The sequence below is a fragment of the Lepisma saccharinum genome, chromosome 11, assembly GCF_977018435.1.
Source record: "Lepisma saccharinum chromosome 11, izLepSacc3.1, whole genome shotgun sequence".
NCBI lineage: Eukaryota > Metazoa > Arthropoda > Insecta > Zygentoma > Lepismatidae > Lepisma > Lepisma saccharinum.
The window spans coordinates 17,275,230-17,301,358 of record NC_139239.1 but is presented as its reverse complement, the minus strand read 5'-3'; the positions used below and the strand labels follow the sequence as shown (position 1 = coordinate 17,301,358).

Here is a 26,129-nt window from a genome sequence, read left to right as displayed (position 1 = left end):
AGTTATCAAATTTACTTGAATTTTTTTCCTGATTATTGTGTCTTCCAGTCTGAAACAATACCACTACAAAATCAGGCATGTCATATTGTATGCTGGAGAATGAATTTGTAGCATCAAATTCATAATAAGAACCAGATGCGGACTTCTGTACACATTGATATGTATAAAATTGCAGAGGAATCTGTGGATTTTTTATTATATTAGCCTTGTATTTAAGAGCATAACTGGCCTCATATTCAACAACAGGGATTCTTAACTCCATAGTCTGAATAATGCATTTGCCTGCATCTGGTAGGGTATTGGGCAGAGCTTCCCCTGCAGGGTTTATTGCACTGTACCTCATCAAAGCATTGTTATCATTTGCAGCTCTTCTAAATGTAATTCTTAACCCACCCTTCCACATAATATCTTTGTAATCTGAGAAGAATCCTGGCAACAGGCGCATAGGGAACAGCACTGTGTGGTTTTTAGATAATATCTTATCACCAGCCTCAAATCCACCTATTTTATAGTATGAAGCCTCGGTTTTGGACAATTTTAATGTGGCCAAAGCTGTGGAGGTAATGCCGGGATAATCTATTCTGTTTATAACAACACCATGTTTTCTGATCTCAATTTCAGAGAACAGATGGGGCACAAAATTGTCTACAAGTCGTATATTTGAATTTGCCGGATAATCGGTACCATCGAGCTTTACAACATCAAATTTGATGTATAGATCTGCTCTGTGGGGGTGTATAAATCCATCCCCTACATCAAGATCAACCTCAATCTCTGTGTTGGGTTGATTTAAATTTGCAAATGTCCTCCTGTTTGGAGGGAATGATTGTAGCTCATAACTCTCAATATTTTCCATTTTCTTCTTGTATGTATTTTTATTTAAATGTTAATCTCTATGATAGCAGTTGTTGTGGCTCCAGCAAAATCAACTAATTCTTCTTTTTCATTAGTGACCATCAATTCAATATAATCTATTCTATTATGGCACACAGGAAAATATAATGTTGGGGATGGATTGTAGATGATGGGCTCCATGAATTCAGAATTAGGTTTGAATGTTGCAATGATGCCTGTTTGTTTGTGAGTGCCTATGCCATTTGATTTGGTGATCATACCCTCTGCTACATTACAGTGAATATTCAGAGTCTCTATGGCTAAGAATTTAGGTATATTCATAGCAGTGTGTTTGATGCCTGGTTCAAGTTTTGTGTTGTTCTCAAATCCTAACAGCTCTCCTATAGTACCCAGATTCACTGTTTCTGTGGCAGATACAATTTCTACTCTGTGAGTGACAGAATTTTGAGTTAATACTACACCTCTGGGTAATTGAGCATTTAGAGTGGATAGATTATATTGCCCTGGAGTGATGACAATTTTTTCATCCCCTACTGCAATTGTATTGTTGTGGTGTGTAATATTGGGGATTAGGTACATGCCATAAAATGCCCTGAGAGCTATTGTTTTGGGATACACTATGTCATCATGCAATTTGAGTTTCAATATTGAATTTTGGCTGGTGAGATGAAATACCCCCATGATGTTTCAGATACCACAAGGCTTTTTGAAAATCTTCAATTGATGGTTTATTTATTTGAGACATATATCTAAGAACAGATAAACACAAATGTCCGCAATTAACATCTTTGAAGTTTTGAACACGGGCATTATTGTAATAAAGATTAGCTGAATTTAGATATTTTATTAAATTTTCAGGTGGAACACCTCCAAATGAATCAAACACAAATGCCTCATTTTTTAAATATTTAAGATAGCAGATCCAGTGAGTGCCCTGATTTTTGTACTTATCCAAATTAACAATGCCACACTCTTTGTTGAGTGGTTGTTCTGGTAAAGAATCAGACATGTACACACCTCTAAAATGTTTGATGCCCAGTGGCTTGATTAAAGCTTCAATATCTTGGTTTGTAAGCGGCTCTTGTTTTTTTTAAACTTATTCATGGCTCTTTTAACACCTTTGCCCTGTTTCTCCATGGCCAGGTTATGGCGCTTCTGCTCATCTAATTCTGCCCTATTCTTCTTGGCATCTATTACTGTTTTTGCTATGGCAGCTGATCCCCCTGCCAAGCTCCCAACAGCCCCGAGAGCAGCTAAGATGGCAGGGATGGTAAATATAAATCCCCCCACATGTGATTTTTTTCTTGATTGCTGTAATTTTTTTAATTGGGGGGTACTAAGCAACAATTTCATACCATGCCCCTTTGCAATACAAGAATTTTTTTTCTTGCGCTGCTTTTTGGTCAAAAGGCTATCAATAGTTTTAAGAGATTTGAGACCTGCATAAGGTATTTGATACATAACACCCTTGGCCATCATTGTAGGTTTATTATATACATATTCACAACCCCCACCCCAATTTTTGTTTGGTGCTCATAGCTATGGTGGTTCCCAATGCTGCTATTTTTTCACTTAAAGAAGCATCTTTGCTTACAAATCTGCCAAATGCAGCCTCTTCTAATTTCTTGTCTGCAACATGTCTCTTGTCAAGATCAGAATGTGTGTTGTATGCAATATCATGGTCTCTACAAGCAGCATCTAAAGGATTAACACCAGGATCACCTCTGTTTAATCTATGATCCAGTTTTGTGCCTGGACCACAATACTGATAGCCTGGAATATGTAGTTCAAATGGCAGCTTGTTTATAATGTCATTAACAAGACCCCGACCCTCAGAAATATTCCAAAATTTAGGTGGTAGAGTATTAATAATTTTTATGAGATATCCAATCCCCTTAGTGTCATTCACTATAAAATTAGACAATTTGGTGCTTATCATGTCCATAATTCCAACCTTTTCATTGTAAAAATTGTGGTTGCCAGCATTTTCCTCCCAAGCTATCACCAATAACCTATCTACAAGTTTCCTGACATCATCAACCCACACAAATTCTTTAGGCAGGGTGTTGTATTGTTTGATTCCACTGCCAGTCTTGATCTGTGACCATATGGGCTTGATTAAATTATTGTATTTTGCCCCACTGCTCGACTTAACCCTTTTTTGTGTGGGATCATTGTTCTGGTATAGAGCATCTGATTTTATTAATATTTCTTTGTAATCCTCATAATCTTGATCTGTATAGCTGCCAGGCCTCTTCCTAGTCATGAGTTCCCACAATCCAGGTGTTCCGAGATACTTAACAAAAGCACCTTTTTCTCCAAGACGAGATTCTGAATAAACAATTATATCATCTCCCATAAATGTTACTCTGAAATTGCCAATTCTATGTATGATGCTGCCATCAAGCTCTGTGTCAGCATATAAGCCAAACACCTCATCTTTATTGTCTTTAGGTGTTGTTAAATATTTTTGAGCAAGAAGCCCCAATTCAATAGGATCCTGACTAGCCTCAATTCTTCTAGGAGCAATAGGACTAGGTGTATGAATACTTGAAAGTGGGGTGAATGGATAATCTAATATGTTCCTTGCAGCTACAGGTACAAGCTCTGTGAGGAAATTTTGATTTTGCTCTGTAACAGTTTTGATATTCTTACCTAAATTATTAATAGCATCAATTACAGGCTGTTCTGTTTGTTTGTGTTTTTCATAAATTCCACGGTTCTCTGATTTCCATCCCTTAAATCTTTTTACAAGATAATCTCTTAATTTAAGATCATCAATGATTGGCCTTTTCATGGTTATTTATTTATGTTTCAATGTCTAGAAAATTGTTGATTTTATTTCTGTATTTGCCACTATTGGGTGTTCTTGTCATATCAATTGTGACAAACCCATAACTGTCCTGGTTCCAGCACTTGCTGCAAAATTTAGAAAAATCATTGTAGCTCAAGTCCCCACCTACATATTCATCATGTATGTGTTTGAGGTTGGTATGATCCTGATGAAACACACATATAAAATTGCTGTTGTCCCGGATCAGCTGCTTGGGTATTTTTGAAAAAGTCTGTGCCAGGTAGAAGCAATCAATGTTTTTGTGCCGGCCCTGTGTAAAGAAATTCCTAACCTTGTTTTGATTATCCAATATAATGTCATCAAACACAACAACAGAATTATCGAGACATTCATGAAGTGGCTTAACATCTGGTTCAAAAGTGGCAATATCCAATCCATCATATAGCTTCATCAGCTGCTGATATTTTAATTGTTCCAAGCTCTTAGAAAAAATATACAAGTGCCTGTTTTTCCAGTCTAACCAGTTGGGTGCTAATAAAAAATTATCAACCATTAGTGTAGTTTTACCACAAGCAGATGGCCGAACAATAAGACACCTAATATTATCAGGTAGCAATTTGCCATTTCTCTTATTCTGTTGTTCAGGTTCTGGGAGCCTTTTTATAACATCCCAGGTGTTCATATTATCACTTTGTTTGCATCGATCCAGCTGTGTTCTGGGAGTCCTAGCCATTTGACAAATAACTTGTTGCCTTTTCTGCGGATGATTTTTTCTATGAGATATGTGTCAGGCTGTTTAGTTTTGCTGAGCTCTTGTTCATAGAACCTGCCTTTGAGAATTTCTCCTCGGTGATCCTTTATTATATATGTGTTAAGGGTCCCGGGTTTAACCTGAACCACTGTAAATAATTCAGTGCTCCAGTTTCTTGTAAAGCCTCTCTTGAATAAGTGCTTATATTTGCTGATTCTTACTTGATCACCCACCCTGTATTTGGCCTTTCTTGCTGTTGGCTGATATTTAGGATAATAAACAGTGCTGATCAATTTTTGCTCATCAGATGAAGTTACTTCAGAGGGTTTCATGTTGATTGTGGAATGGACAGAATTGTTATATTTATGTAGAAGTTCTGGAAGAATATTAATCCATTTATAATTACCCTGCAGTGTAAATTGTTTATACATAAGATTTTTTAAGGTTCTGTTGAATCTCTCTACAATTGAGGCTTTGAGATCACTGTAACTTGAATAATGTTTTATTGCCTGGCTTTTAATAAATTGTTGAAACACTGAATTATAAAATTCTTTGCCATTATCTGTTTGCAAATAGCGCGGGGATCTTCCACTCTGATTGATGATTATCCTGATGGCTTCTGTAACACATTTTCCAGTCTTGGATTTGAGTGGCACAGCCCAGGCAAATTTTGAAAATGTGTCTATTACGGTGAGTAGATACTTGTAGCCCTTGTTGATTTTGTCTAAGTTTTTCAACTGTCCACTTGCCATTTCAATCAAGTCGCTCTGCCATAAATCATCTATGCTTTTTGTGACTACTGGGAGTCTCTTAAAATTATGTCTGGCTTGTCTGTGTAATTCATCAACAATAATTTTTCTAGACATAATATGTAAACAAGAATATTGCAACTATGGGGTGTTCAGCAGCTGATACTGCAGGATTTTCTAAATATAATTTGTCTCCAATATGTATTTTAAATTCCAGAGAGCCATCATCTTCAACATAGGCTGTTTCCAATGTATTGGGATCTGTAAAATCCTCCAATTCTACACTGGTGATTTTCACTTTGTTATCAGCATTTGTTATTGATAAGGTAGGGTAGTGGTGTGCCTGTGGCTGTAGCCAATATTTGATCTTGATTGGTCTCAATGTGCCCCCAACAAAAAATTGATAATAAAATTGTGCAGGGGACAGCATATATATTTTGCCACCTGGTGTAAATGGAGAATCATATTCTTTGTTGGGGATGCTGTACAATTCAAGAATTACTGAATGTTTTGGATTCTCGATTATGCCTGTTATTTCCTTTTCTGCTGTGAGCAATCTGCTTGTTACAGATTCAAGGTGCTCATTGATGGTCCTAACAACATCATCATGGCCTGGCTTTATTTTTATGTCCACAACAAGTTTTTTGTATTGCTGCACAATTTATTGTAGCTGGGTGGCAAAAACAGACAGAGCATTTGCTTGATTGGATTCCATGGTCCCTAGCTGTTGCTTGATATTAGCTACAATTTGTTGCAAATTTTCAACAACTGCCAATTTTGAATTTTGAGCTGTAAGATCCTGGACCTGTCTTCTGATATCCTCAAACAGGGCATGCAGTTCATTAATATGTTGATTGGTTGGAAGAATGGCCACTGTCTGAGTGAGATGTTTGATCTCTGCCTGGATATTCTTGATATCTTCTGATTTTAATATCCTATTCACTGCTCTCTTAATATTTTTAAGTTCCTGTGATGTAGGAAGATTTGATACTGTATTTTGCAAAAATTCAAGTGCCAATTTCACATTGTTTAATTCAGAAGCATCAGCCACATTTTGCATAGCATTTTGGAGCAGGGCTATATCTGCCTGAGTGGGTGTGGATTGTTGTAAAATTTCAAGTTTTGTTTAGATATCATCTATCAAGTGATGAAAATGAGACAGTTCAGATTCAGTGTTGAGGTTTTCAAGCTTTGTGATTTGTTGCTGGACACTGACAAGGGTATCTACAATCCCGGGCAATCGGGATTCTAGTACATTTGCCAAATCACTTTGCACTGTTGCTATTGTACCTTCAAGATGGGTTATGGAACTTTCAATTTTTCCAAAATCTTCATATGTTTCAAGTTGCAGCTTAATATTTGCTACACTCCGAGTTATTGCATTCAAAGCATCAGAAGATGGCAAATTGTTCATAAAATTTTCAAGTGTCTCAATTTTTTCTTTAACCTCGGCTATGGCATTGTTCAGAGGGTCCAGATTAGGTATTTGGAGTGACTGAATCTGTTCTTTTAGAGTGGAAATCACTAGATCAAAATCTTCTTGTGATTTTATGCTTTTGACAATTGTTTGGAGCTGTGCCTGGACATTATTTATCTGCTCTTCTAATTGTTGTTTCAATTGCTCAGAGTTGTTAGCCTGGGTCTTAAATTTGGCTTGAAGAGCTGCTACAGCTTCTTCCAAACTTTGAAAATTATCCAATGTAGCCAGGTCAGTATATTTCTGAAGCAACAATTTGAGTTCAGAATCAATTTTAAGAAGAGGGTCCATGCATTGTGATTGCAAATTTGTAATTTCTAATTGAAGACTGGCATTGAGTGTTGTTTGTAAAGCTTGTAAATCACTTCTTAATTTCTTGACTCTGACATCAAGCATCAGAATCTCATCACTGTGATCTTCATGTCTTGTATGGCCAAAAATATCATTAGGCATTTTGTTTAGTAGTTATTTATTATAGAGTATCTGATTCTTAATTCTATAAAAAGGGTATAAGCTTATCATAAGATCCAGGGACCTCAATATATAAGCAGTCACCAGCAGAAACAGTATAAACAGTGCCAGAAACCATGTTTGAGTGCTTAATTCTATAAATATTTCTCCCTACTGAAATTTTGACATCACCCTCAGGGGTTGTAATAAATTGCAATTGCCCACCTACAGGTAATTGGTAATGATTTAAATTATTGTTAAATATATACAATATTTTGCCTGTTTCATCATCAACATCTGTAAATATGCTGTTCAGATGAATAATTAACAAGCCACTCAGTTTAGACAGCATATCAGAAGAGGGTTGTGGTGTTGGCAGGTCCATAATACCTTGTTTTTTAAACCCAAATAAGTTCATAGGCATGTTTATTTATTTCAAATCATGCTCTGTAATTGGGCATTGATTCCCACTTTTCAAATCACAATGACCCCATGGTAGAGTATGTATGCCACATGACAAAATGCATCTCTTATCATCATGTGGGTCCAGAGCCACTTTTCTTACAATATTGCTTGTCAATAAGTGATCCACACTCTGAATTCTGGATTCTGATGTTTTGATTAAACTCTGGGATTTGAGACAATTTTTATAATCTTCAAATTTAAGCTCTTTGTCAACAGTCACTCTGCCAATGCCCTTGGCTTTCTTGACAACAGCACTACATGTTTTAAAACTATACATCTTGGCACTTAACCCAGCAAATTCCACAATAACATCACCAAGTGTCTCATCTTTTAACTTGCCGGGCACCTTTTTGTTGTGGGGTTGAATATTCAAATGGCCTGGCAATTCACTGGTATCAAAATATTTAAACAATTCAGGCTGGGAAATATCTTGATAAACATCTTCTGTTTTAATATCAAGAATAAAACTATCCGTGTCCATGTACATCAATTTTATATTATCACCATAAAAAGGTTTCAACACATCATAATACAATGTTAAAATATGTGATTTGGCCAATTCCAATATTGCAGCCCCTACATAAATAGGTTTATCAAACTTAATTTTTGTTTTTTTCATGTTGAAAAGTGCCATATTTTCATCATAAATTCTTCTATAATTGAAATTAGGCTTTGCAACCAATTTTTTGCTCAGGCTGGGGTCAGTAATTATTTTAACATCGGTATGTTTTCTGACATTTTCAATTGTTTTGCCATATACAGAATTGACCATCAATTTAAACAAAGATTTATCAAATTGGCTCTTTGCAGATGTTCGAAGCTCCGTGTTTGTATCAATATATGATTTCAACCATCTTGAGTGCCTGAACCTCAAAACTTTGCCAAGTTTGGTCACTTGAACACCATGTTTCATCAGGAACTGGAGGTTCTTGTAATATATGACATAGCCTTGTTTTGGATCCAGTGTCATCATCAATTTCCTCTGTTTAGAGCCAGGTGAGCACTGAACCTCAGGAATTGGGGGCAGATCAGAAAATTTGTTGTGTAAATCATCAGGAATTGTCAGATCAACCTCTAAGAATAGGCCATACTCACTGTCATCAAAGTTCTGAAGATCTTCAATATTGAAATTTTCAACCCACTCAAGCCCTGCATATGGCAGTTTTTGCATCATTGCGTGACCATAGAGGCTGTTGGCATCTACATACACTATATAATTTGATGGCCGTGCTGGATCATGATCATGCATATATTTGTTATTTGCTCTGGCATATCTCTGAGAACATTGCACCATGCCTCCTTTTATACTTTCCTCCATAAACAAGTACATATCTTGATCCTGGATCAGATCCAATGGCTTTTTGGTGTTTAAAAACATTGCAGCCCATGCTAGGCCCGGGGCACTGTAAAAATACACTGGGTCCAGTCCATAATTTTGCATAGAAGATTTTCTGAATGTCTGCATTATATCTGCTAAGATGGTCACATCAAGTTTCAAATATGCCATGTGATAATCACCAAATGTCCGGCATTTTAAATTGTTCCACACCAATTGGGCATGGTGATAATCTTCATCTGTGATTCCAGAACCTCTGATTTTGCTGTAAAACTCTTCTTGTGGAGGCAAAGAACACTCATCAAATTTAGAAAAATCTGTAACATAATCATATGGATATACACCCTTCCGCCTAATTAATTTCAGGTCCTGATTTGGAAACAATGCACGTGTGATTTTGAATTGATTATCAGATAATTGAGTGGCCAGTGTATCCAGGCTAGCAGATAAAAATCTGTAAGAATCAAGAAATCTTATGTGAATAGGAACACCATTAACTTTAATTGTTTTGCTAATAGATATATATTTTTCATCATTTTCAGCTAAAATATTTAAATTCTGCTTCTCAAACCCCTCGTACCTGATCAAATGATGGAAATCATAATTGGATGCTCCATGGCAAAATATGGGGATAAATTTTGGTCTCTTGATCTTAATATTACAGCTATTACACAGGGCCTGTTTATATCGACCATCTGTATGAGAATGGTGTTTCACCTTGATATTTGTATCTGAAAATTCACAATCACATACCGGGCATTTTTCTGCATTGTTGAAATCTTCAATCTGTTTCTCTGTTAAAGGCAACATGGGTTTTGATTTTAATAAAATATTAGATGCTATGTCACGGCACTCATTTTCTATTTTATGTGCAAATATTTTGATGGCATCTGGCCCCATGTATGAATATTCTTTACTAACAACACCATCCTGTACAACCACATAACAAAAACTGGAAGGTTCATGTAGCTGGTATGGTGTAATTGAAGATTCTTCAGGATCTGGATTGCAGGATGCAAGAGATTTGAGGATTGATTCAAAATCACAGACAATATATGCTGGGTGTTCCAACAAGGCTTCAAACTTTTTGAATTTGCAATTTTCACTTGGCATTGGCATCACCATATGAACAGGTTTATGGTTGCCACAATATTTCAGATGCTCAATTAACTTGTTTCTAGCAATTTCTGCATTCTCTTCAGGAACCCTCTTCACCATTTTTTGACCATCAAATACACATAAACATCTTCTGCACAACTTAAATATTCTATTGGATTTGTCTAGTTGTGTTCTCACTAAAGCTTCAAGATTATGTATCAGAGTGTAATGATATTTGCCATCCTCTTCAATTAAGAGCAGATCAATCGGAACAGCAGAATCATCATCAAATGTACTGATTCTGAGAGGTTCTATCGGGCAATGGCCAGTGGAACAAGTAAATACATTAATAGATAATTGTTTGCCATTCATATCCCTGGCCCTTTTTTCAAATTTATCAATATTCTGAACTAACATTGGATATTCCAAATCCTCCATTGCATCGTCAAAAAGATGTTCATGTTGTTTGTAATAATTTATTCTCTGAGGATTCCTTGAAACTGGATACAAAGCAGCTAATATACACCACAAAAAGCATTTCTGGTCGGTATTTTCTATATTAACCACGGCTCTTCTGTTTTTAATATTATCAGGTAATGGCAGATATGTAGATCCTTGTAATGGAGTGAATTCAGAAAAATTAACATATAACCTGTGTGGAGAGCCGCATAGGCTCCATCCAGACTCTTTTGCTGCAAATTCAGAGTGTTTAATATTCAATTGATCCATCAAACTGCTTATTATTCTGTCTAAATTTGTATTTGAATATACAGGTACAGTTGCTGTTATGTGGGGCTGTGTAAATTTTGTGCCGTTTGGTTTCTTATATTGTGTAAACAATTTGAGGGACAGCTTATAAGAGCCATTTTGTGCATTAAGAATTGCCTGCAGATCAGGATTTACACTCTTCAAAAAATTCTGAATACCACATCTTGGCTCTGATACAAACCGATAATCCCTAAGTTGGGCATTAAAACTGCTATGGATAGGTGCAAAACATAGCTGTTTTGCCGGTCCAGCATTAACAGGTGCTTCATGCTTCCTTTTCAGACCAGATGTAGATGGTTGTGAGGGCAATGTTGATGACTGTGCAGAGCAAGTATCTTTATGTGTATATGTGAAGTATTGCATGTTATATTTTCTATGGCATTTGGGGCATATTTTTGTGGGAGTTCTGTATTTGTCTGGATTACAAATCTTTTGGTGCTTAGCCCAATTGGGGCTGGATATATTTTTTTTGCATTGATTACAATATTTTTGATTCGGCATTTTTGTTGTTGTTTATTATATACAATTTCTTGGGATTCAAATCAAAACTCTATACTGGATAAAAATATCAATTGGGTTCAGCACTGTGCTTTGTATACCTAGTGTGTATACCTAGTGCATGTGTATGTATGTTTGGCTATGGAATTTTTGTTGTTGTTTATTATATACAATTTCTTGGGATTCAAATCAAAACTCTATGCTGGATCAATTGGGTTCAGCACTGTGCTTTGTATACCTAGTGTGTATACCTAGTGCATGTGTATGTATGTTTGGCTATGGAATTTTTGTTGTTGTTTATTATATACAATTTCTTGGGATTCAAATCAAAACTCTATGCTGGATCAATTGGGTTCAGCACTGTGCTTTGTGTGTGTGTGTGTGTGTGTGTGTGTGTGTGTGTGTGTGTGTGTGTGTGTGTGTATGTGTGTGTGTGTGTGTGTGTGTATGTGTGTTAATATTTTTGGCTTTGGTATTTATATAAAATTTCTTGGGGGTCAAATCAAAACTCCATACTGGATAATAATTTGTTGCACAGCATGATGCAATATAAATAAACCAGAAATAGGCCACAACTTGGCCACAAGTGGACCGGAAGTAGGGAAACCGGAAGTGGGCCGGAAATGAACCGGAAGTGGACCGGAAGTGGACCGGAAGTGAATATGTGTGGGTGTGGGTGGGTGTGGGTGGGTGTAGGTGTGTATGTATGTTTTGGCCTAGTTTTAAGTGTGGTCAAAAAAAATATCAAGAGGGGCATATTTTTGACAAATTTATGGACAACAATCTCACAGAAGTGCCTTTTGTAAGTATAGGCACATCAATCTGAGGGGGGTCATACTTTCTCATGGAATCCATGAGGGCTTTTTTACAAAAATCTTGGATTAGAAGGGGTACTACACTTGAGCAAAAAGCTCATATGGGCATGTTGAGCTAGGTTTAAGTGTAGCCAATTCTGCTTGAGGGGGGTTCATACTTTCTTGAGTTTATAATACCACAAACCCCACTACTAACGTTACGCGTAGTAGTCTATCAAGGGCAAGTGTAACCCTACCACTAGGAGACGTCCAACACGTCGTGGCCCATATTCCACACGACCTCTCAGCTATGCATGGGAAATGCAATTAGGAAATGACAACGACCCTCTCTTGTCGATCACAGTCATTTCCTTCCATAGTAGGCCTAGGTCATGGTTGCAGTCCCGTAAAATCCCAATCGTAGCCAACGTTGGCTACGACTTCCAATAAGATGCAGTCCGCTAGTATCACGAGAGAATAACACTGATAAACAATGAAATACTCCTTTAAATAAAACTAAGTGATCTTTATGTATTCAGATGTGCTGATAACGAATATCGCATCCGTTTTCCTGTATCACCTAAAGTTTTTGCAGAACACCCACATTTTATAGTTTTATGGTTTCAGGTCTCCGCATACTGCTTAACGTTTGGTTCCTAGCAAATGGATAAGAACCTTTTAGCGACCTTGTGTGTTTATGACTGGCACTTGATATTTCGTGGAGAAAACATCTGGCAGTAGAGTAATTTCCTGTTTCTCTGTTAAAATTTGTTCTTTTGTGGATTAGTCAAGTCTTAACTTCCTTTCCGATAACTTCGCGAGTAGCCTTCGCGATAGTGTTGCCCACGAGACGAGACTTTGGCCTGTCTCGTCTCGTGGAAATGCTGTGAAATGCTGTCTCGTCTCGAAAATATTCGTTTGTCTCGGGACACATGATCAATCTCGTCTCGTCTCGAATTTTTAAAAGCCTGTCCCATCTCGTCCCGTGGGCAACACTACTTCGCGAGTAGCCGTATTTTATGTTAGTGTATGTTCGTGAAACTGTGAATGTAATATTGTGTATAGTAAAGTGAAGTGTAAGTTGTATTTTAACAAAACGATCAGAGCATTCATAATTGTTTTTTTTGAAATGTGAAATATGACAACTACAAGGAACTTGTTAAGAACTTGTTGAAGTGTTATCAGCGCATGGGGTGCAATATGTCCTTGAAAATTCACTTTTTACATTCGCATTTGCACTCCCCCCCCCCCTAACTTGGGCGCGGTTAGTGACGAATGCGGCGAGATTTCACCAGGATATTTCTGTCATGGAGAAACGATATGCAGGAAAATCGGTACCGAACATGTTAGCAGACTACTGTTGGAACCTCAAGGAAGAGGTTTCTGGTGGCAGTTACAAACGGCAGAGTTCAAGAAAGAAATTTTGAAAATGTGAGTAAAATTGTGTTTTTTTTCTTTTTTGCATGAAATTTCTTAATTGAACAGTCAAAATCGGTCCTATATATATTTTTTAACTTTTTTATATTTCACAGTTCTTCACTTCAATATTTAAATCTTATTTCATGAGCAAACAAACAAAAATAATTTCAAATTTCGATGTATTATTAAAAACAAAATATGAAAATCCAGGGAAAACGATAGGTGATACAGCATTTTTACTTTCAGATTTGGATTCAGCGGAGTCGAATTATAAATAATCACCAATTTTCGTTCAAAGGAGCAAAAAAAAGTTTGAATTTGTTCATCAGTGTAATATTTCAAACGTTTAGTATCGAGGAGAGACTTGGCGACAGTCTCTTAACTACACTGAATTGTTGTTTTAAGTCCACCTTATGCACAGATAGGCTAATAGGGACTGAACCTACAGTTTAAAGTGAGTTCCAAACCACTGAGCAATGTGCCTCCAGCGGGTATCGAACCCGGGACACCTTGATTACATTGGCGACAGTCTCGTTTCGTGTGTGAGAAGACATGTATCCTTCCTACACCTTGTCTCGACTTGTAAAGGCCAGTCTCGTTCTCGGTCTCGAAATACGAGGGAGAGTCAAATTAAAAACCTTAATTTGTTTTTGGTCCTTACCTAGTAGATTTCTGCTTGTAAGGTTGCAGAAATTTCTTGCTGATTACATGTATTTTCAAGTCCAAGTTAATGCCTGTATACCTCAAGAAGAAATATCTTTCAGTGCAGTCACTTAAGAGCCACTGAGAACGCTTTTCCACTTATGTGACTGCGAGCTGAGGTCATTGTCGAATTTCCCCTCTGTATTCGTAAACTTGCTGGTGAAGTAAGCATGCATAGAGATACTGATACATTTGCCGGAGAATGTCTAAGTTTAAGGCTTCCAGAGGGCAAGAAACAAACCACTGCTCTTCACTGGTGCAAGTGTGCAAAGGCAGCGCCATCTTTAAAATGGCAAAAATAGAGTTCTGAAGCTCACTTTATCAGTGCCGCAACCTTGAGGTCGTTTTGTAAATGACAGTTGATTTTTCAAGTAAATCTGAGCTGTAATCAATCTGTTATATAATTTTTGTCGGGCATTTTTCATTTGACTTTCCCTCGTATATAGTATAAGCAATAGTGTTTTACGGCACAAACTTTCACAGCGTATAGAATTCATTGATGGAAAAACTTTTCCTAATAACGTTCTCTGTTTAACATTACGAACCCTCAAAAAAAAAAAAAATGTATCCTAAATGCAAGCAACCAAGCTGCACATGTTGATAGACCCCATTAATGGATTAACTTCCCAATTACAATAAATATAATTAATGGCATATCTATAAATAATCTGGTACATATCTGCCTGGTATGCAAGGTCGCTCACAGGATTCTACTCAGGGGGAGGAGGGCAGCAGTGCTTAAAGTGAGGGGCAGTTGGGAGTGATGCTTTCCCTCAGCTGAGAATTCCCATAAGCAATCCCAGCACTAGGCTAATTTGCATGCGCGTTTAATCTGCTGTGTTTTATGGTACCCCTCGTCCATGTTTTCATGCTACAATTCAGGCCGGTAGCCAGGAATTCTTAGTAAGGGGGGGGGGAGAAGTCAATCCTAGAGGGGGCAAATTGTTTTAATATATTGTGTTGCATTGACAAGATATACAAGGTACAGAGGGGCACTTGCCCCCCTCCTCCAAAACTGATAAGTAACAGGAAAGGGATGATATCTTGAAACTCCAACGAACAAAAAAAGTTCGAGCAAAATCAAATAATAATATTTCGATAATAACCTTTCGGACTACCAATGAATACAAAGAAAAATTATAATATAAATAGGTTAATCGGGACTGTATCTACTTTATATTTACAGGTCAATAATGTTCATAGACGATTAATATGTACCAACAGCTTCGGGCTTCTCTGCAGAACTGATTAAGGAAGTCATTTATAAATCGTGCTTCATAATGTTTCCCTCTAAGCCCCGCGACAGGTTAACCTTGCAGTAACTTTTCGCATATATAGATCCAAACGTGCGCGCAGAAAATAGTTCCGCTGCAATACTGCGGATTTTCTCACTGTCTGTGATATGAACAGCTCAGCGGTTAAGGTGAAACTGGCATGGGGATGCTGAGCGCCGCTCTTGAGTGGATTGATACATAAAACCTGGTGCAAACTTAACCTGTCGCGGGGCTTAGTTTCCAGTATGCAAGAGTTTTACGCACAAAGGAATCTAACGAGAATCCAACAACACCATTGTGTTGTGTTATGCACGAAAAATCGAATTAATTAAATAATAATGGTTACGTATTATCTACACTTTGATGAATTGTGTAAAAGTTTGTAATAGCTACATTTTTTGTAGGTCTACTTGCTAAAACATTAAAACATGGGTCTCTTACTCCACCACGGATTCTACAATTTGCTTCAAATGAAAGACTCTTGCATCACTACAGACAATGTTTGCCTACTGGTTACGTTAACCATTTTGCAAAATATTGTGTTGTTGAAATACATATGTTTGACACCCGACAAACAAATAGGAATCCCTTGATTAATCAAACCCCAAATATCAGTTTTTTAATGCTGATACTGATTTCTGCCAGTCACAGAATGCCTTAAGATATATGAATAAAATTAGGAGAATTTACTCCATAGCAGAGGAGTTGACATAATTATTTGCCAAAAAATTAGGTTGTGCCTGAGGTACTTTAACAGACAACGTCTGCTACAGACACAATGTAATATTATAAATATACGAAAATAAATAGAATATAATTTGAGAGATATTCAGTCATATTTATTTCACTGCAGCTTTTTTCTACTTAGTCATTTTCTTGAACCTATATTCATAGGGTGCCGCCTGATAACACAGACAACTTTCACAGTGTGTACAGGACATCAAGGCAAGCAACTCTTCTCAGTCACTATTTGCTTGTCTAATTCTCCTTTCGATTTTACAAGCAATCGAAATATGGCATCTTCTGTCCTTAATGTATGCAATCCCATTGATAGCTTCACAGTTGCAAATGGAATTTATTTTTACTGCAGTTTAAAATTCTGAGAGCAATATATAACATGCTATGGAAACGATATCATGCAAACAGTCACGGTTAAAACTTAACTTTTTCTTTATAAAATGGATATCATAATACACACGTATGTTGCTTACCATATTTGATGCATTTGCATAGAGAAATGATTCATAAGATTTGAAATTTATACTTACACTCCATAAGATGCTTAGTGTAACCTGTATCAAACTACAAATTTTATCTCTTTCAAACATTTTCATTGTGTTTGAAAATAATTTGAGCCAGTAAGCTGTCCTACATCTTTCACTAGCCGACTTCCATGGTGGGATGGTTACATAACACACTACGAAGCTAGGGGTTCCAGGTTCGAGCCTGGACATGAGTGTTCTTTGTGAGCAGAGGTGAAGTACCAGGACAAACGTGCCAGTAATAATAATAGTAATATAGTGGTGGTAGTGGTAGTAATAAGAGTAGCATTAAAATACGTTATTATCGTCGTAAATCATGCAAAAGGGGGTAGAAGTTGGTGCTAAAGCATTTGTGTTTAAACAAATGATTTGAAATATTTTTCCAACACGTTCAATTTCATATTAGCTAGTAATGGAAAACAAGCACACAAACTGTATTTTTGAAAGACAGAATATGCATGACGAACATTATTCTTTTTGTACATATGACACGTATAACTTTCATGTACAACATAAATTTTATTACACATATGCAGCATGGAGCAACGTAAAATAAGAAAATACATATGCAACATGTTAATACTAAATTGTGTACGTATTCAAAGTGTCTTTAATATATATATATATATTATTTAAATACATTACATGATCAATTCCCCCGCCAAATTATCTCTTAAATGTGCGCACTCCTTTTTCTCAAAAGAATTGTTCATGCATTTAAGCAGCAACAATCTAAAGTATCTGGCCTTACTTCTCTCTCGGGTAATTTAAAATGCATTACAGAAAAGAATCATATTGGGGTCGAAGCGAGCAGAAAAATCTTTAGATCCAAATATTTGCAAACTGAAAACAATATTTATTTAATAGGGCGCAAATAATTTCACGGGGCGCCATGGCATTCTCTTTAACTTTTTTTTTTCATTTTTCATTTAGATCGTTTTGGCTCCCAGGGCTGACTTCCGCCGCCCCCTAGCTATAGCTCTGAACTTGGACTATAAGAATAGCAGACATTGCGAAATTTTACGAAATGTACTTTTATTTGTATAAAATTTGAAATCGAGGGTGCAATTGCCTGCCCCCTGCACGTGCCCTTAGCCGTCTGGAAGAAAAGTGCAAGAAACACTTGAAAATTAAAAACACTAAGATTGCTGACCGAGGCAGTTTATTAAGATATAAAAACACTTAACATGTAACGTTTCAACCCTGTATCAGGGTCTAAAAATATTAGTTTAGTTCTTCGTCTCAGGAAGACCCTGATACAGGGTTGAAACGTTACATGTTAAGTGTTTTTATATCTTAATAAACTGCCTTGGTCAGCAATCTTAGTGTTTATAAATGGAAACAAGGCTTAATTATATTACAATTGAAAATTAATTCCACATTGAGTATCCATTTGTCCTGCTATTCTTAGATTCTGCTAGTCATGTTTCTTTACTTCAATCTTTGCCCCCCTAGATTGGACTTCCGTCCAAGATTGGGGGGACAATGCACCTGCCCCCCCCCCCCTGTGGTTGCAGCACTGTTTGTGAGTGTGTCTTCACCAATTTCACGTCATTACTAATTGTCATGATTAGCTAGATGTGGCACAAAATAAACGCTAAATAACAAAAATCAAATATCCACTCCCTCTCTCTATCACATGAATCGCTATTACCAAAAGGTAGACTTTGGAAACAAAAAAAAATATGCAGTTCAAACGTCATAGCAACACATCCAAGAAAAACATTCAAATACATTAGGTACCTTTAATACAAGACTACTCAAAATGTCACAACTGTTCTAGATATTGAAAATTACGAAATCATTTCCCGAAGTCTGAATCTGGAAGGGATTTTTTTTTCCCCCAATCCTGATACAACATTATACAGAATCCCACACACCTTCATAAATCACAAAATCAATAAATGTCTTTGTTATCTTGCTAGAGTAATACAGAATATAATTGTAAAGATTAGTGAGAATTCCAGGTAGGAATGTGTTCTGTATTTCTCACAGGGGGGGGGGGGCAAGGCAGGCTCTCAGGGGGTGGCAGTTGCCCCCCCTCTAGCTACGGGCCTGCTACAATTTCACTGTATGGAGTCTTTCCAGATATATAATGGTGGGGGAAGTGCCCTCTAGCCCTCCTCTGTTGGCGACCTTGCTGATAGGACTGAATAAGTTACATTGTAAAGTAATTTTGGTTTATAAATTTCATACATTACAGTTTACCAGTCTCAAACGAGACCAAGCATTTTGGACATTTAGTTTCATCTCTTCTCAATTTTGAATAGCTACGTCTCCTTCTCAACTCAAAAAATTTGCCTTGCCTAGGTAGAGATTGTTTCCCTCACATCCCTGGCTCATTTGCATTTGCAGCTTGAGAGGGAGTCCTAACTCCTGAAAGCACCAATCAACAAGCAAGCTGCTGATGTCAGTCATCTCAACCCAGCACCTATCGCTAAGCCTTTACTCACTCTGTACACTGTTGATAAGCTCGATAACTCACTCAACCCACGTGGTCATCTGGAGATAATCTAACTCTTCTATTGCTTCAAAATATGTATTTTCATTGTCAGAAATTCTACGGGCTATTGATGTGGGTATCTTTATAATGCACTAGTCAAGAAACCATGAAGACCAAAGTTTGGCTTCCTCCCCGAAAGATGTGGGGAAGGGGTTTATTTCTTGGACATTTACATACTCCAGTATCTTCTTGTTGCATAACCACTGAAGATAATTTTTTTAAAAAGGTTTTATAGTTACGAATGTTTGTCCATTAAGTTCCTCTTCAGTCTAATGTTTCGGACTAGTTTTGGATTCTTCCGAAGAGTATCAGGTATTAAAAAATGAAAAAAGGTTTAAAAAGTTTCAAAAACTATAGATAAAAAATAAAGGAATGATCATGATAAAACGTAAAAGATTGGCTGCCCATGTTATGAGGTGGTCTTGTCAATTAAGTGTTGCTGTAAAATATATAAATCCATATGTCCATCCCTGGCACACATGAAGAATTATCCTAAAATGGACAGTGGTTAGCTACTGTATGCTAACTTGTAGCTCGATACATAATCTGTAGATGTAGTTTCACTTTACAATTCTTTAGCTTGTAGTGAAAATTTTGCTACAGTTGCATTTCTTCCTAGCGAATGTTGTATGCAGTAAGTGTCACAATACTGTCAGCAATAACAATTACTTGTGCAGGAGGTTCGTAAAGAGAAAATCTATTAGAAGATAATGACAATCTGGGTAATCCAAATGATAGATATTCTGATAACCCAAACTATAGATATCCTGGAAATGTGCATCCTTCATATCAAGTTAGAAAAAGGTAGAAAGTTTGTTCTTTTTATTGTTAATAACAAACAAATAAGTTAGCTATTATTTCAACAAAATAACAAAGTAAAAATGTGTTAGTTGGAAAACACTGACGTGAGTGTTAAAATACAAGAACCAGGTTACGTTTTCATATTCTACCATTTAATCAAAAGAATAAATGGTTTCACAGTTTCAAAAATTACAAAAATTAGGGATTCATGTGAGAGGTCACACAAAATAACCTTTATGACGAATTTCTTCCTAACTTTTAAAACTCTTTCACGAATGATATGTGTAAAAGTTAATAAAATAGCTATGCATTTCAGTGCAATACCTCTATGCAATGTAAAAAGATAAGGGAAAACAGTTGTGCTCAGTAGTGACGATTGGGTTCCAAAAGTGGGGGGGCAAGGTATCAAAACTGGGGGGCAAAGACAGTATATTTCCCTTTTTAGATAAGAGTTAACATAGTGCAGGGACAAAAGTGGCGAAAAGTGGGGGGCTGCCCCCCCCCCCCCCCTTAGTCACTGCCACTGGTGGATTGAGTTGAGAAGTCTCCATGAGCATATAATAATTATAATAATAATAAAATAAATTTGCAAAAGAATTGGATTATTTTTATTTGTTTATAATACCTATTATTGTTGTTAAAATTTCTAATAATCAAGTTTTACCAGTGACCTACAAAACTTTCTGGCGACATAGATGCAAAAAAATTAGTTCATTAGATTCTGAATAATGCTGATATGCAAGTAATCAACTGAAATAATTATGTAGATATGTCAACTGTTATCTGGATACATTGTTTGACATAACTAAACACACAGAGAATGGATATCCAAATGTATCCGGATGGGATAATACAGTTCACAGATATCCAGATTACTTGATTGCTGAATGTCTATATATCCATAATGGCAGTATGAATAATCCAAATGTGTCAGATTAAAAATACAGAAAGATATCTAGATATTCAAATTGAGGTTATCCAGCATATATAGTACATTTCAAGCATTATCTTAATGATGGATATTTAGACAATTTGGATATCAGTTATCATAATTATCTGGATATTCAGAAAATCTGGACATCCATCACGACCACAACATTTTCATCAAACTAGAACAAGTCAGTGAGAAAAAAATTGACATTGATATTTCCCATTCAAAATATTGCCTTCATGTTCATGTACTAAAAATGCAATAATTATACATATCGTGAATATATTGATTCCAGTAAATGATATTTATGTAAAGTTGTAAACAAGAATTTGAGTAGAATCCTAATTACAGCACTCAGATAACAATTGAATTGCTAGACATTTTATATACAGTTTGGTCCAAAAACTATCCCCACCCAAAGGTTTTATTGAAATCACATGAGAATGAAAACTAACCTAATTATATTTAAAACAAGGAGACAGTATTTTATTATTGGATTGAAATATCTTATTATATACTAGTTTTATAACATATCAGATAGGGGGTGCTTAAGAAAATTAAGGGGTGCGCAAGCAACCCTTCACGCCCCCCTGGTGGCATTACTCTGTGCCATAGGAGATGTTATGACTATAATAGCACCACTGTTGAGCAACTTTTACCCTTAGCGGTCTCCCCCATTTATGAAAGGCTGAGTGTGTGTCCCAGATCGACTTATGTAGGGATATAGACTGGAAAAATCCCACTTAAGATTAACGACCCTGAAAGTCGAACCCGGGCTCCTGTCTTGTGGTCACAGGCTTTTATAGAACACAAAATGTTGTGACAAATTTCACAAAAATTGAAAAATATAATGGATAGTAGAAGAAGAAAATTGATGATAAATAGTGTAGAAAAATACTACCTTGTTTTCAATAGAATTAGGTTAGTTTTCATTCTCATGTGCTTTCAATAAAACCTTTGGGTGGGGATATTTTTTTGGACCAAACTGTATAGGAAGCATTATTCTCACAAATTTGTAAAAACAAACTACTAACACTGCTATCCAAATATGTCGAATGATGGACATCATGATACTAATAAAATAACCTATTATGTAGTAAATGCAATTGCTAAAGGCTTTTCTGATATCCACATGTTTGTACAGAAGTTAAAGGACAACCACTTGTAAGTAAAAAACGTTTTTAATATTCCTTTCAAGTTAACTGCCACAAGTTGGAGTAGTACTTATGGAAGTGTTGATACTATAGAAATACGATATACTATAGTATAGATATCAATATGATGACCTTTTAAAGAATCCAGTAATACTCAAGTCAGCTACTCCCTTATAGGAGGCAGGGAGTGCACTGGCGATACCATGGGTCAAATCAAGGTGGGTCCTACTGTAAGATGTCATTATGACTTATTTGGTGGCACTTAGTCTTATACTTTAATAACTCTTCATCCATCAAGCGTTCAATTTTGAAAGGAAGATTGTCAAGAAGGTGAGACTGCAAACCCCATCACCAATGGTCAGAGTATTGATCTCGCAAGAAAATCATTTTACACAGTCCAAACCCAATACATCAAGTGTGGGAAATATTACATAATAATACATTTCTGTCACCATTTCAATATTGTCACAAATGACCAAGTGTATGAAATCTGGATCTGGTATACATTCAACTCCAGCATTCTCCACACAGTATAATGATACTATAACCCACACACCACCACCACAATGGGGAGGCCAATTTGCATCTCAGTTGTTTCTAAATTAGAGAATTGCATGGGTAAGTCCATGCAAAATTTAGTTTTCGTATCTTGCCAAATTTTAAATAAATATCTCAATTCCAGCTCATGTTGAAGTAAGAAACCAATTAACCCCTCTGCATCTCCCTTTGAGGCAGAGGGATTTGTTAGGTAGTGCAATCTTTCACATGCAAATATTGGCCCAATATATGTACTTTTATTTTATACTATTTGAAATACATTTCTTTCATAAATGTACATTATATGTAATGAACAGTAACTATGTACAACTATGAAAATTTATCATAAAATTTCTATTTGGCAGTTGCAAAACGTACACGAGTTTAGAGTATGAAATGTTGATTAAATGGCACATATCTTCTTAGACTATAATGTAAAGACAAAAAGATTGACACTAATATTCTCATGATTTTCTGCAGTATATTGTAGGATAACTAGTGAAATTTTACTATTTCATGGAAATAACATGCAATGGTAATGAATCATGATCATGTTGAGCCACTTGGTACAGCAAGATGAATTAGTAATAACAACTAGGTTTCTGAATCAGCAATCACATTTGTAGAAAACTATATGTTATTTACACTATATAGTGTAAAAATTAAAGTACTGGTAGTTGATAAGTATGATTAGTCTGTGTCTAAATACATTGCTTATATCCACGGAAATAATTAGGCCTATGATGATCTTAATTTGTCAGAAGGCTGGAGAAGAATGTCATAAATGATTGATTGGCTTATGTATAAGGGTGCACAATCAGAAACATCAACTGTTTCTCCACTAGAATTTTGTGGGAACAATAACAATTGCCAACCAATCGCATGAAGCAATTCAACTGGAGAGACAGAAATGTGACATGCAGACATACACAAAGATAATAAAGTTTCGGTACCAGTTTCATAGATTGGAGACACATTAAAATCGGATATTTTGTGTTTCGCATGGTTCGAACTTACCAATTGTGTATTGCGGAACATAGTTCAAGGTGCCATTATGCTTTTTTACATGAAAAAAACTACAATTTTTCACATAGAGAGTAATTTATCTGACTCCTTTTTTCGCTTCTTTAACACAGAATACGGCGGGAAATATCTACTACCTTAGTGGGCATGCAGTGTTTCCAACATCCTTGACCGAAAAATACCTATTATCATGTTCGTCACTTGTGCAAATTGTACATTATGCACGGGTAGCTGATGGATAGCCCCCGAACCATACATGGATAGCCCCCGAACCATACATGGATAGCCCCCGAACCATACATGGATAGCCCCACAAACCATTCACAGATACCCCCATGAACCATTATGCACGGTAGCTGACCGATAGCCCCACGAACCATTTCCGATAAGGTTAGGTTAGGTTTGGTTACGTTAGGCAAGCATAGTAAAAAAGGGGGGGTTGAAACACTGACAGGAGCTTACGTCATCAAACGTACGCAGCAACCGGTTGTCGTAGGGCAAGCAAATGAAAGCAATGGCAATTGTGCGTCGGTGAGATATTTCTCTTGAAAAATACATGATTTCCCGGTCAAATATATTCCACGATGAAAGAAAATACCTCGACAAACGTTGTAAACCTTGGAGAAACTCATTTCCGTATGTAGTTTTTGCAAAATTGAAGAAATGTGTTTCCGATGTATGAAACTGTTACCAAAGTTTCTCCCCCCCTGCAAATGTTTCGTTATACCCCGTAAAATTTATGACAAAGTCCTAGTTTATGGTCATTTTAGGACTAAATTTACCTTACACCCTCCCCAACAACAAAACCTCTTCACACCCTTTATATAGAAAATTCTGGATAAACTCCTCATTTAAAATACATTTTACTCTGTATATTGATTATTTTAGAGGAGCTTAATAGTTTTGTAAGAAGCAAAAATACAACAAAAAAAACCTTAAAATTCATACCCCTTACTGATCACCTTGCAGACGACAAGCAGACACACGCACCCAAATTATTTAATTCTTACATAAAGCTGATTAAATATATTCTATTACGTCTGTAGATGGCACTTACCAAACTGTAGAGCTTTAATTTACAATACTGGAACCAAAACATCGCAGAATTACAAGATGTTACTAATATTCGGCACTATCGAAACCACGATTCTCAGATGTCGGCGGTTGTGCCATCTGTACATCTTTGACAAAACTAAAAACAAATTAAATACAAGAAGCGCAAAGCTGAAGCGAAATTTAGATTTGTTTGAATATATTGGGTAGAAAAGTAATTTTTCGTGTAAGTTTAGGATATGCAAAGTCAAAGCTACATTTTCTTTTGTGATTGTCGCTGCCTATTGCACGTGAAGGTTTATTATTCATTTTAAAACCGGACCAAACATGCCTGTTGTATTGACTAAGTTACGATGGATGTTTATAGATGGCAGCAGTTGTCAGAATCTTTGCAACCTTGGTAGTACCAGCTTCCTTCGACAGATGGTGTAGGTGATGATACAACACATATGTGCTGTGTGTGTGAATAATTTAGGTTTGATGCAATGTTTATATTTAGATGTTAGAAGATTTGTTCTGCCTCTGCCTGCGCACCAGCGTTCTTCCAATATTCGTGTGTGCAATACACGTCCACACTGACGTTATTCTGAAATATGTAAAATAATTGCCCATTTTTCTCGATCTTGGCCATCTTGGAGATGATGTGATCAGCATCACGTTCCGGCCGCCTTTACCCCTCAGGGTTGTCACAAGGTGTCCATTGATTTGAGGCTGGGTGAGCCTCGGAGCAGTTTTATGCGGGGACAAGAAAAATTCTTACCTTAGATCAGGCACCCCAGGAATCGAACCCGGGTCTCCAGCGTGGCAGTCAGACGCCATATCCATTTTTTTTGTTTTAAAGAACTATCCCTAAGCCGGAGTATCCTCCGTGTTTAACTTTTTCCTCAATTTTCTCATTATAAATTATCTCTAAATTCTCTGTAATCTCACTGGTACAAACAGAAATATCCATGTCCGAACTGGGATTCGAACCTAGGACCCGTAGAACCTAGACCACCGCGGTTAGCGCACCGGATTTACTGTAATTCACAGATCTGTCGTTGGCCCACCAGGTGGAACTTATGTCAATCCTACCCAGAGGCGTCGCCACGGGGTGGGCGAGGGTGGGCTCCAGCCCAGCCTAAAATAGTCTTACCCAAATAGAATGAATATATTATATGTATTATTTGGATAACGCCATGTAATAAGCTAGTAAAGAATTATAATATAAAGAACACAAACCGGCCATAACAATTTACTGACATGACTCACTTTCACTTCAAAAATGAAGAATGTTTTTATCAGTTGTTTTTCTTTCAATAACTTGCGAAATATAAACATATAAACAGAACGTCATTGTTCCGCTGTTAGGAAATGGCGCAGTGCTTTTCGGCAATTGGTTTCCATTCTTGACGACGATTGTTGCATTGTTCACTTGTGTTTCTTGGAGCACCGG

The 26,129-nt window shown here is 36.6% G+C and overlaps 1 protein-coding gene across 1 annotated transcript in view; it reads right to left on the bottom strand.

Moving 5' to 3' along the window:
* Positions 1-24,833, bottom strand: part of Hmgcr (HMG coenzyme A reductase) — a 231,876-nt gene extending 207,043 nt beyond the window's left edge. Inside the window, exon 1 of the mRNA XM_083130762.1 lies at positions 24,699-24,833. The gene's annotated coding sequence lies outside the window, so the exon portion shown is untranslated. The remainder of the gene's footprint in view (positions 1-24,698) is intronic.
* Between the last annotated feature and the right edge of the window lie 1,296 nt (positions 24,834-26,129).